General features: G+C 39.8%; 1 long non-coding RNA gene across 1 annotated transcript; it reads right to left on the bottom strand.

Annotated features, from left to right (window-relative positions):
* Positions 1 to 2,693: 2,693 nt before the first annotated feature.
* LOC114048872 lies at positions 2,694 to 7,217 on the bottom strand. Its single transcript, XR_003569817.1, has 2 exons — positions 7,134 to 7,217; positions 2,694 to 3,730 (listed from the first exon to the last, which is right to left on the bottom strand). It is a non-coding gene; the product is annotated as an uncharacterized LOC114048872 (long non-coding RNA).
* Between the last annotated feature and the right edge of the window lie 3,534 nt (positions 7,218 to 10,751).

Genomic DNA, 10,751 nt, shown 5'->3' with positions numbered 1-10,751 from the left:
TTTGAGCCGGCCGGCGACGGACCCCAGGCGTGCATCCCAGGGGCCGTCCCACCGAGGGTTTCATCTGAGATATTTATACTGTCCGGTTACAAAACAGGGTCCGGTGGGGTGCCGGGAAGGGAACAGGGTCCGGTGGGGTGCCGGGAAGGGAACAGGGTCCGGTGGGGTGCCGGGAAGGGAGCAGGTTATTTACAGAACAGGATGTTGCAACCCCCCCCCTTGAGGATTTCACCCAGGGTGTTGTAACAGCCGTTAGGGGAAGCTGAGCCAGAGGCCCCGGGGCGTGGTGCCCCTGGGTCCCTAACGGAGGGTCTATCACACCCCAATATTCTTCAGCACTTTTTTTTCTTTTACAATTCCCATATTGAGATGCTTATCTCTGGGGAGGGAGTGAGGAATGCAGAGGATTGGAAGGAGGTGTTTTAGCAAAGGGTGAGCTCCGGGAATTACCCCCCAGTCTCAGAAGTTCTCTCCAACAGTCCCAAAATGATCAATTTCCCAACTTCTTAATGATTAATCTCAAAACCTCCAGAATCTGCTAAGATGTCTTTAGCTGTATCTAACTTTTCACTGTAGGTCTAGGCTGGCCAGGCCTGGACCCACAAAGAAAGGAGTTTTACAGTTTGTTGTTTTCCTAACTGCAGCCCTTAGAAGTCTCTGGCTGCATTTATAATCTCATAAGGTACAGATACAGAGACACACACTGACAGACAAACTGACAGGACAAATACAATATAAATATAGTGACATAGTGCACACCTAATGACAGAGAGAGGGGGAATTAGAGGCTTGTTAGAAAACCCCCAACAGGAATTGGCTATTATCATTATTATTATTATTCTGAGGAAGGGGGGTTGGGGAATTTGCAAAGATCCAAGACCTGATAGTGTAACTGGATCCTGTGAGCCTTCCTCAGAGTGCCCCTCAGGTTGCAGATTTAAAGGGGCAAGTCCCATTGAAGTTCAATTTGGGGGATCTGAGTCCCCGTCAGAACCATAACCTTTAAGGGAAAAGGGGAGGGGGAAGGGGATTATCCGGAGCCTGGGAAAGAGTGCTGAAGGGGCTTTGTGAGCCTTAAGGGAAGAGGCTTCTGCCTTTCCTTCTCCCTCAGCCATCTCAGTGACCCAAGGATGAAAACATTCCCACTCCTGGCTAGATGTTTTGTTGGCCTTTAAACTTAATTTGGTTTTGAGATAAAGTAACTTTGACCAGTCAAAAGAACCCCATTGTGGCCAACATAATTTGAGGTTATCTTTAGTTAACTGACATCAGCGCTGGCAGTATTTGTGATCAGCAGATTGGCAATGGCTTGACATATAAGAGGTGGCGGTCTTGTTATCCAGATTTCTAGTTTTAGTTTTTGACTGACCCATAGCCAGTTTCTCTAGATCGATCCTTACCAGAGGGGATCTAACAGATACAGTAGCCAGAGTCTCTGAACCTTGCCCCAACCCCAGAGCTAGCTGAAAGGGAATTTTCTTTCGGACTTCAACCAAACTAGTGGGCAGTCCATGGAAGCTGGGAATAGAGGAAACTTACCTGAACCCATCAAGGTTAGGACTCCAGGAAAAAAAAATGGATCCTGAGGCGCCTGAGCCACTAGCATTGCCGGGGTGAGGTGTTTTCTCCCATTACTTCAGTTCCATCCGAGTCATGGCACCATTACTGTTGACCTGAAAGTTTGGTTAAAGAGACAACAAGCTAGGTGATAAGTAAATCCATATTGTTTTATTCCCTTTAAAGTAGCGATATCTTACATGGAACCAGAGCTTTAACTCTGACTGAATCAAGTAATTTTAGGAGGACATTTAAACCCTGACTCAGGATGTCTGTGTTACTCAGTTTATGGTCTCCATATGTTTAATCAGAGTAGGAGAAAGAAATTGAACAAGATAGGCAAATGTCAGATCCAAGATGTTTGTGTTTCCTTTACCACCAAGATGAAAAAAATTCCCATTATTCAAGGTAGTGCCTGGGTCAAAGGCACCTTAGTGGTCATAAACAGAAGAATGCTCTTGGTCAGCTTCAGCTCTTGACACAGGAAGGGGCATTCTCAGTTCACTCAGGAAGAAAAGATCAGTTCAGGTTTTTGGCCCTTATTGGGGCTCAATTGATCTGAAATGATTATCAGAAGGAAAGCAGAAGGTTGGTAAACAATTTTTATAGCGTCTCTGATAAAGGCCTCATTTCTCAAATATGTAGAGAACGGAGTCAGATTTATAAGAATACAAGTCGTTTCCCAGTTGATAAATGGTCAAAAGATATGAACAAGCAGTTTTCAGATAAAGAAATCAAAGATGTCTCTAGTCATATAAAAAATTCTCTGAATTACTTGATTAGAGAATTGCAAATTAAAACAACTCTGAGGAATTACCTCACATCTATCAAATTGGCTAATATGACAAATGGAAAATGATAAATGTTGGAGGTGATGTGGGAAAATTGGGACACTAATTCACTGTTGGTAGAATTGTGAATTGATCAAATTATTCTGGAGAGCAATTTGGAACTATGCCCAAAGGGCTATAAAACTGTGTATACCCTTTGACTCAGTAATACCACTACCAGGTTTGTATCCCAAAGAGATAAAAAAAAAAAAAAAGGAAGAGGAAAAGGACTGATATGTACAAAAAATATTTATAGCAGCTCTTTCTGTTATCTATATCAATATCACAAATTCCAAGAAGCCACTGTTGAATCAGGAAGAAGCTTTATTAACGACTTGGGAAGGCCTGGAGTATAGCCACAAATGCACACCTTTTTATTCCCTATTCCCCATTCAAATTTCCTTCCCCTGTTTCCCTATTCGATGGGTACTATAGAGGTTACAACCTATCCAAAGTGCCTAATTTCTGCACGTGAGTCTCCTCCCCTAATTACATCTCCCACTCCCCACAATTTGGAGACCCTGACCCTCACTTGGGAACACCCCTTTTTATGTTAACCTCAGAACTGGTTTTCCACAGTTAGTCTATTCACCACCAAGAGTGTTTTCTTATTCTAATATAAACCCCTTTGTTCAGCCCCCAGACTGCATTCCTTAAGGTTTCCACTTGTCTTTTTGTGGAAATAATAATAAAAAAAAATTAATTCTCTGACTCCAACCTCTGATTGAGTGATATGCAGAAGCAACATCTATATATCCCACAATCCCACCTTTTTATTTCCTTTTACTCTGTTGCATCTGAATCTTAATTCATTATGTATTCTAGTTTTGATCATAATCAGGGTTCACCTCAGTCTCTTCACAAGGTATTATGCAACAGCCTACAGCTATTAATATCCCAGCTATTAACTGCCATTCCCTTCCATTTGCCAAACCATGATTCTAACCATCCCTTTAATTAATTATCTATCCCAGAGTTCTCTGCCAACTCCTCAGCTAAAGTGGTTATACCTTGTAATGCCTTAGTAATGGTTCCATCTGGGGCTGTGCTGCTGGGCAACATTTCATCAAGGGATTTTGGGGACTTATAACAATATGGCAGAAGGAACAGAAAAATTGATTGATACATTGACAAATCAAAAGGGGGCAGTCCCCTTAGTAAGTACAGATACACGGACCCAAAAGTAATGACAAATTGTCCATTTAAGGCTTCAAAAGTCTCTTCTCATACAGCTGTCTGGCATTCTGGACATCTTCTGATGAAGTTTTCTGGTCTAAGTACTGTTCACGCAGTGTCCAGCAGGCTGTCTTCTTGTAGAGATCCTCTTTCTGGTGTCCACTCTCCTACAAGATTGATCTTAACACAATTTTTAAATTACCTTGCCAATAACCAGGGCAAATAACAAAAGTTAACTCAACCCTTATGTCTCCATTATTATAAGATCAAAAATTGGAAGCCTGGCCAATTGTCACGTTTAAGAAACTGAAATTAGAGAAGTAACAGAAAAATTAGAGCCTAGCCTTACCCTCTGCATTACTTCTGCTTTTATACCTTACATTGATTCATTATTCATTCTTATTCATTTTCCCCATCAGGAGGATGAGAGCCCACTAAGGAATTACTAACACACTCAGTAGTTAATTTCAAACCAGTACATATCAAATACTAAAACAATCCCAATTTCTAGTCATGCACAAATAAATAATCCTTAATTAAAATGGATGCTTTTTTCAAGGCATTTACAAGATAGGCCATGAGCCATTCTTCTTTTAACAATAATTGATTGTAACAGAATAATATCCTGGTTCCACAAGCTCCTGGCCTAATTATCCCTATACCATTATGATAAATTAAAGGATCTGAACTTATATAGGAATATACTAGTAAGAGATGTCAAGACTGAATACTTAATTCGAAAATTCTAGGCCAAAGAACTCAATCTTATACTTGCATCTTACTATAATAACCTCAGATGTTCCCGCATCAATCTGTTATTTAATAGATTTGATATTATGTTTATAAAACTTATGATTATGGAAATTTGCCATGAAAGAATAGGGAAATAACTAAAGTAAGGGAACAATGCTTCCTTAGCTTCATGTCAATTCCAGGCAGAAGTTTTATAATGGCCAACTGCATTGAGCCAGGCTTAAAGTTTTCCGGGTGTCCTAGTGGGGAAATTGAGTCAGGAGACTCCTACCTCAGCCACGCAGAAAAGTCATTCTCCCAACCTTCTCATGAGAACATCCTCTGCAGTTCATAGATGCAGCTCACAAACCCCTCACAGGGTTGCTGGCATCACGGGTCAGTAGCTTAATCAGTTCCTTGCTAACCAAACCTGGAGTTAGACCTTGAATTCATTAACAGTCCCCCAGGTCTTGGATAGCAAATTCCCCTCATCAGGGTTTCAGGTGTGACTATAATCTCACATTAATTAGGGAACATCTCCAAAGTGAGCCCTAAGTAGTTTGCATGCCTTCCTACACATATTCTAGTTCCTAATAGCATCCTGAGTAAAATCAAATTTCCATTAAGATCCTAAGTTGCTACTCTAATAGATTTGCCTCTCTGTCTCTCAAGCTTGTTTATAGAAGTTCAAAAACTAATTCTAATCTTTTCTAGGCCCTGGAATGAATTCAGATCAGAATTGCAAGATCTCCCCCACTTACAACTCATTACAAAAGTTGCTTTAGTCTTAATCACTAGCCTTAGATGTCTGATACTACTCTCACTGAGTTGCTGATTTTGACTATTTCTCAGAAAGCACCCATTAAGATCAGTCCAGGGACACAACAAGCCTAGGAAACAAACTGAGAATTCACAGTAAGTTTGGACATAATTGTCATCAATATCAAATTATTACTTGCAACAAAACTAGCTTGCAAATAGAAATTTAGTAGTCCCTCTAAAAAAATCACAAAGATTTCACCAAAACATTTCTTCATAAAAGTATTTCCCTTTCTTAAAAACAGCTTACAATTTCCTAATTACCACAAAATTCCTAGTTACCTAAATTGTTTGTAATGAGCCATTTACTCAGTAAGAATTCCACAAGACAAAACTCCTGCACAGGGTTGATAAGAATTATGAGAATATTTTACAAAGTCTTTTCTTTGCATAATTACCAAGTTTCCTTTCACAAAAATACTTTTACAAGTACTTGATTTAAACAATAACTCCAAATAGCTTAGTTACCAATCTTAAATTTCCTAAGCGAGAACCAAGTAATTTTAGCTAAAACTCCCCTTTAAATTTAGACAAAATTTGGAAGTTCTGTTACAACACATGGTCAGATAGAATGACCTAACAGCTTCCCAACTGTGAGAAATAACTCATTCGGACTCAGGAGGGATGAAGTTAAAAGCCCAGTTTATTATGCAGTTGCAACCACAGGTGTCCTATGGACTGGGACACACTGTAGCAAAGCAGGAGTTCACTATTTATCTCTAATCCCGGCCGAAAAGTCGCTCCTCTGTTTCCTCATTGGCTGAGTACTCCAGAGTGTACAACTTTCCGATACGCCTATTACACACCTACTCCTTGACATGTTTCTCATCCTTCTTCATACATCCCATGTTCAGAAAATGGCATCTTAGCCCCTCCTGGAGGTGGAGAAGCTAATATTTATAAGCTATTAAGCATGTGCACTCTAAGCAAAGCTTAACCTTTGTTCTACTTAACTTCTATCAGCAAAACAAGATAAGACCTGCTGTATCCTATTTTACTTAGTTACTTTTCTAGCTGTGTGCTTCAGATTTATGGGAACAAACATTTTCATTGTATCTCTCACCAAACCATTCCTTTTTCTCCTTCTCTAACAGTACAACTCCTAATTTAACAACAGTCTAGATTACAAGAGAAATTGCTTTTCTAGCAACATAGCTGATACAATTGCTTACCAGATTACACCATATAACCATAGTATAAGCAATTATCATTTAAAACTTAAAACAGAACCAATTAATTATTATCAGGTGACCTTAATTTAGTTGGATTGAGTAAATCAAATCTGGATTCATAATACTGGCCACTCCCATCAAGACACCTGGCCACTCCTAGATTCCTCCTATAATCCTTCTGCATACAAGATCCATTCTGGCCACCATTTAAGGGCTGAGACTTCCCCATGCCTGCTCATCCTTCTGTGCATCACAAATGTTCAGACTCCTCAAGAGGCTGGCCCACGTGGAACAAACCCTGTCCTTGGCTGAAAGAAGGCCCAGGTGAAACTCCTTAGGGCAGGATCCATGTGTCATGATTTTGGGTCCCAGTACCCCTAACCTCTAAACCTCAGCAGTATGTTTTGATTCTTAAGGCCCAATACTCTTAGTACTTTAAAGGAAAAGATTATTATCCATAAATTCACACATGTTTTTCCTAATTGAGGCCCTGATATATGAGAGAATACCTAATTAATTCTAAAACAGTGCATATCAGTAAGTTATTCACAATAAAATATGTTTGTACCATAGGGCACACATTACAAACAGGTATTATTTCCATAATAGTAATAAACTTTGAAACAACCCATTATCAATTTAGATGAATGCACTTCCAAATCACTTTGCACAGGGAATCATTCATCTCATAATTAATATGTTGAAACTATAAATTTAAACCACCATATATCTTTATAATAGTCAAAATTTCAAATGAAAAATCTGCTATCATAGCAAATATCAATATTATTGTTACTTGCTTATAACCAAATATACCTCACTAGATATTTAACAGTTTTCAAATTACCTTATTTTTATCACATCCTTTTAAAAGATGTATTCCAGATTAAGAGTTGCTTTAACACCATTTCTACCTCACAGTGGTCTCTCAAATTTTGCAATCTAAGAGAGTTTTAGAAATAAAATACAATTTTAAAAACACAAACAATAAACTTCAGATAACATCAATTGCATTTCTGGGTTATCATATATAGAAATTATTGATCTTATTACTCTTGGCACTTTTAACAATTACATTAAATTAGAGAAATACTAATAATTCCATGTCTAACATATGCCATTGTATTAAGCACTTTACAATCATATACTTTTTTTATCCCATAACAACCATTATTATTTTTTTTTACAGAACTTACATCAAACCAGATCTGAATTTGTAATCGCTAATGATAAACCTTTAAAAACTTTTTTTTTTGTTTTGAGGCAATTGGGGTTAAGTGACTCGCCCAGGGTCACACAGCTAGTACGTGACAAGTGTTTGGTCTGAGGCTGGATTTGAACTCAGGTCCTCCTGACTTCAGGGCTGGTGCTCTATCCTCTGCGCCACCTAGCTGCCCCTAAAAACGTTTTTGTTTTAAATCCAATATTCTTGGCTCTTTAAAAGGAAATATTCTCCACAAATTCATATATTCCCCTAAAAAAGACATGTGGTGACAATTCCCGCTCTGAATAATGCTCTCCCCCCACACCTTTTTCTTTCCTACTTCTTTAAGAGAGCAGAAAAGTCTCTATGCCTTTTAGAAGCTTATCAGATAAAAACCATCCTCCTGAGAATCTCAGGCTTCAGCAATTTGAATCAATGTTAACCTGGCATAGTCAGTTTCCCCCCTGGAAGAAAGCCTCTAGAGTTCCAATAATTAATTTAACAGCCCAGGAAAACATTTTAAGATTCTATGTTACAATCCAGGGACCTCAGAGGCCATCTAGTCAACACCCCTCATTTTACAGATGGGAAAAACAGGCCCAGAGATGTACCAAAGGTCACCCAGGCAGTATTGTTTTTTTTTTTCTCTAAATCTTTTAAATTTTATTTTCATGAAGATCCACCTCTCCCTCTCACCTCCACCACCCCCACTCAAAAAGGGAAGAAAACCAAAAACCCCTGTTACAAACATGTATGGTTCAACAAAAGAAATTCTAGCATAGGCTATTTAAATAAAAATCTCTCAAACTGCCCTCAGAGTCCATCTGCTTGTGAAGGGAATTATGATTTTCATGATAATCAATATGATATGGGTAATGACTATACTAATAATTTAGATTTCTCAGAATGGCCTCTCCTGGCTTGAAAGGCAAAAGCTCACAGTGCACCTTGAAATGATCAATTAAATCCATGACAACACTCTCACAATCACTACATTCCGGTGCCTGTGTACCTTCGGTGAACCGAATCAAAGATTGTAAAACCTGTTCCTGTCACAGAACTCTGGTCCTGTGCCCCATCAAGTTGTCCCCACAGGACTCCAGAACACCTGTATCGTGGACTTGTGGGCTTGTCATGGGAACCACTCAGGCCTTGGGAAATGACTGTTTGTAATCCACTTCCTGCCGTCCCTTCCCACTTGTGATTTATATATATAATCTCTGCCTTCACTACAGCAAGCTGGAATTCTGATCAGGAGAATTCCCAATTTGCAAATCTGTTCCTCATAATGAAACTAATTAATTAAACTGCTACTTGATTACTGATACTTTGTCTCTGGCCTGCTGTGTCATCATTCTAAGGTTAGAAACTGGCTCAGTAAAATTCTGTCAACACCCTCTATATCAGGAGATGTTTCATCATGAGTCCTCTGGAATTGATAAAACTTCCTAAATCATTTAAAGTTGACTCTCTCTTATTGTGGTTAGTATATAAAATGGTCTCTTGGTTCTGCTCACTTCATTTTGTATTAATTCATAAAAGTCTTCTCTTGTTTCTCTGAAACCATTTCCTTCATCATTTCTTACAGCACAATACTATTCCCTCACAATCATATACTCCAACTTGTTCAGCCATTCCCCAATGGATGGGCATCCCCTCAGTTTCCAATTCTTTGCCACCACAAAAAGAGCTGCTATAAATATTGTTGTACATATGGCTCCTTTTCCTCTTACTTTCACCTCTTTGGGGTAGAGAGCTGGCAGAGCCTTCAGAGGCCATCTAATAATGGTATCATTGTTGCCATATGAGAGGTTGAAACCCCTCAAAGACTGGAGTACAGGATGGGGTCATCTGGAATGAATTCACAGACTCAAGCATTTTTTAAGTCAAGTTGGCAAAAAGTTTATTGCTATGCTTTTCAGAGGGCAAGCATTCTTATGAAATCTGCGACCTTAGAGGAGTACAGTTAAAAGTTTATATAGGGATAAAATATAATAAAACATGTGCCAAATATGCTAACTAAGTGATTCAGGGTGGGATTAGGGAGTGGTTAAGGAGTGGTCAGTTCTTAAAGGAACATGTAATTTTTGTAACTACTGTGCAGGCATTTTACCCAGAGTTCATTAGGAAAAGCCCACAAGGGGGGGCCACACGGAGGTGTGATTTTAGGCCTGTTAACTAGTGGTCAGGGGTAACTGAGAGTTGTCCAGTTGGCCACCAGTCAATGTCTTGTTTGACAAGATAGATGTAGGGAGGATATGTATGTCTTCGGTCTAGGATACAGATAATGAGGAGTCCAGGATGTAGATAATGACGTAGGGCGGTACCTACAGATAGTCCAGTGCGTAAGAATATCTTTATGACCCAGTGCAAAGCCAGTTCAAACTAGTAATTCCTTCAAGTGCTGTTTGTAACTGCACCAGGGAGAGAGATAAGGGTCTTGCTGGGGCCCACTCATGAGTAATTGCTAGGCACAGTGTCCTTGGGCTGGGGAGAAACTGCCAGGGATAGTGTTTCTGAGGCTAGGGAGAAACATGGTCATGGAATTGGGGTCCCAGCACAACCACCCAAGCACTCCATCATCATGGTCAAATATTAATGGTCAATAATGGCCAAATGTATTTTTACACAGTTTCATAGGCTTTGGGCCATAATTCCTAATTGCTCTCCTGAATTACTGGAGCAGTTCACAGCTCCACTAACAATGGACCTATTTTTCCACAGACCCCCCAGCATTTGTCATTTTCCTTTTTTGCCAGCTTTCAAGAAGTAAGTGTTGAAGGAGTCAAACCGAAATCCTCTAACACCAAACCCAGGCCCCCACACCCACCTCCCCAACATAAAATCTGAGAGGATCTGTCGTGTGTGTGTGTGTGTGTGTGTGTGTGTGTGTTTTAGCATTTTATTACTTTCATAGAGCTGGAAGGACCTTAGTGATCATCTAGTTCAAGCCTGTACAACATCACAGGCTGCTTACAGCCTGTGGGCTGCTTGCAGCCCGCCAAAGGATTTCCTCTGCCTGTGAAAATGCAGGTCCCTCAGCAAAACTGACTATGTGAAGGTCCCTTAGGGCAGGCCTGTACAACATAGGACCACTTGTACCTGCTACAGGTTTTTGGGCAGCCTGCAAAAAATGTAGAGAATGTAAAACAGGCCTGCTCAATTTCTGACCTATGGGGGGGCCACTTTGGCAAGCCCTAAGCAGCCCATGGGCTGTATGTTATGTAGGCCTGATTTACATTCTCTACATTTTTTGCAGGC

Source organism: Vombatus ursinus, unplaced genomic scaffold (assembly GCF_900497805.2).
Source record: "Vombatus ursinus unplaced genomic scaffold, bare-nosed wombat genome assembly UNPS02002604.1, whole genome shotgun sequence".
Lineage (NCBI taxonomy): Eukaryota > Metazoa > Chordata > Mammalia > Diprotodontia > Vombatidae > Vombatus > Vombatus ursinus.
This window is presented reverse-complemented; position numbering and strand designations above follow the sequence as displayed.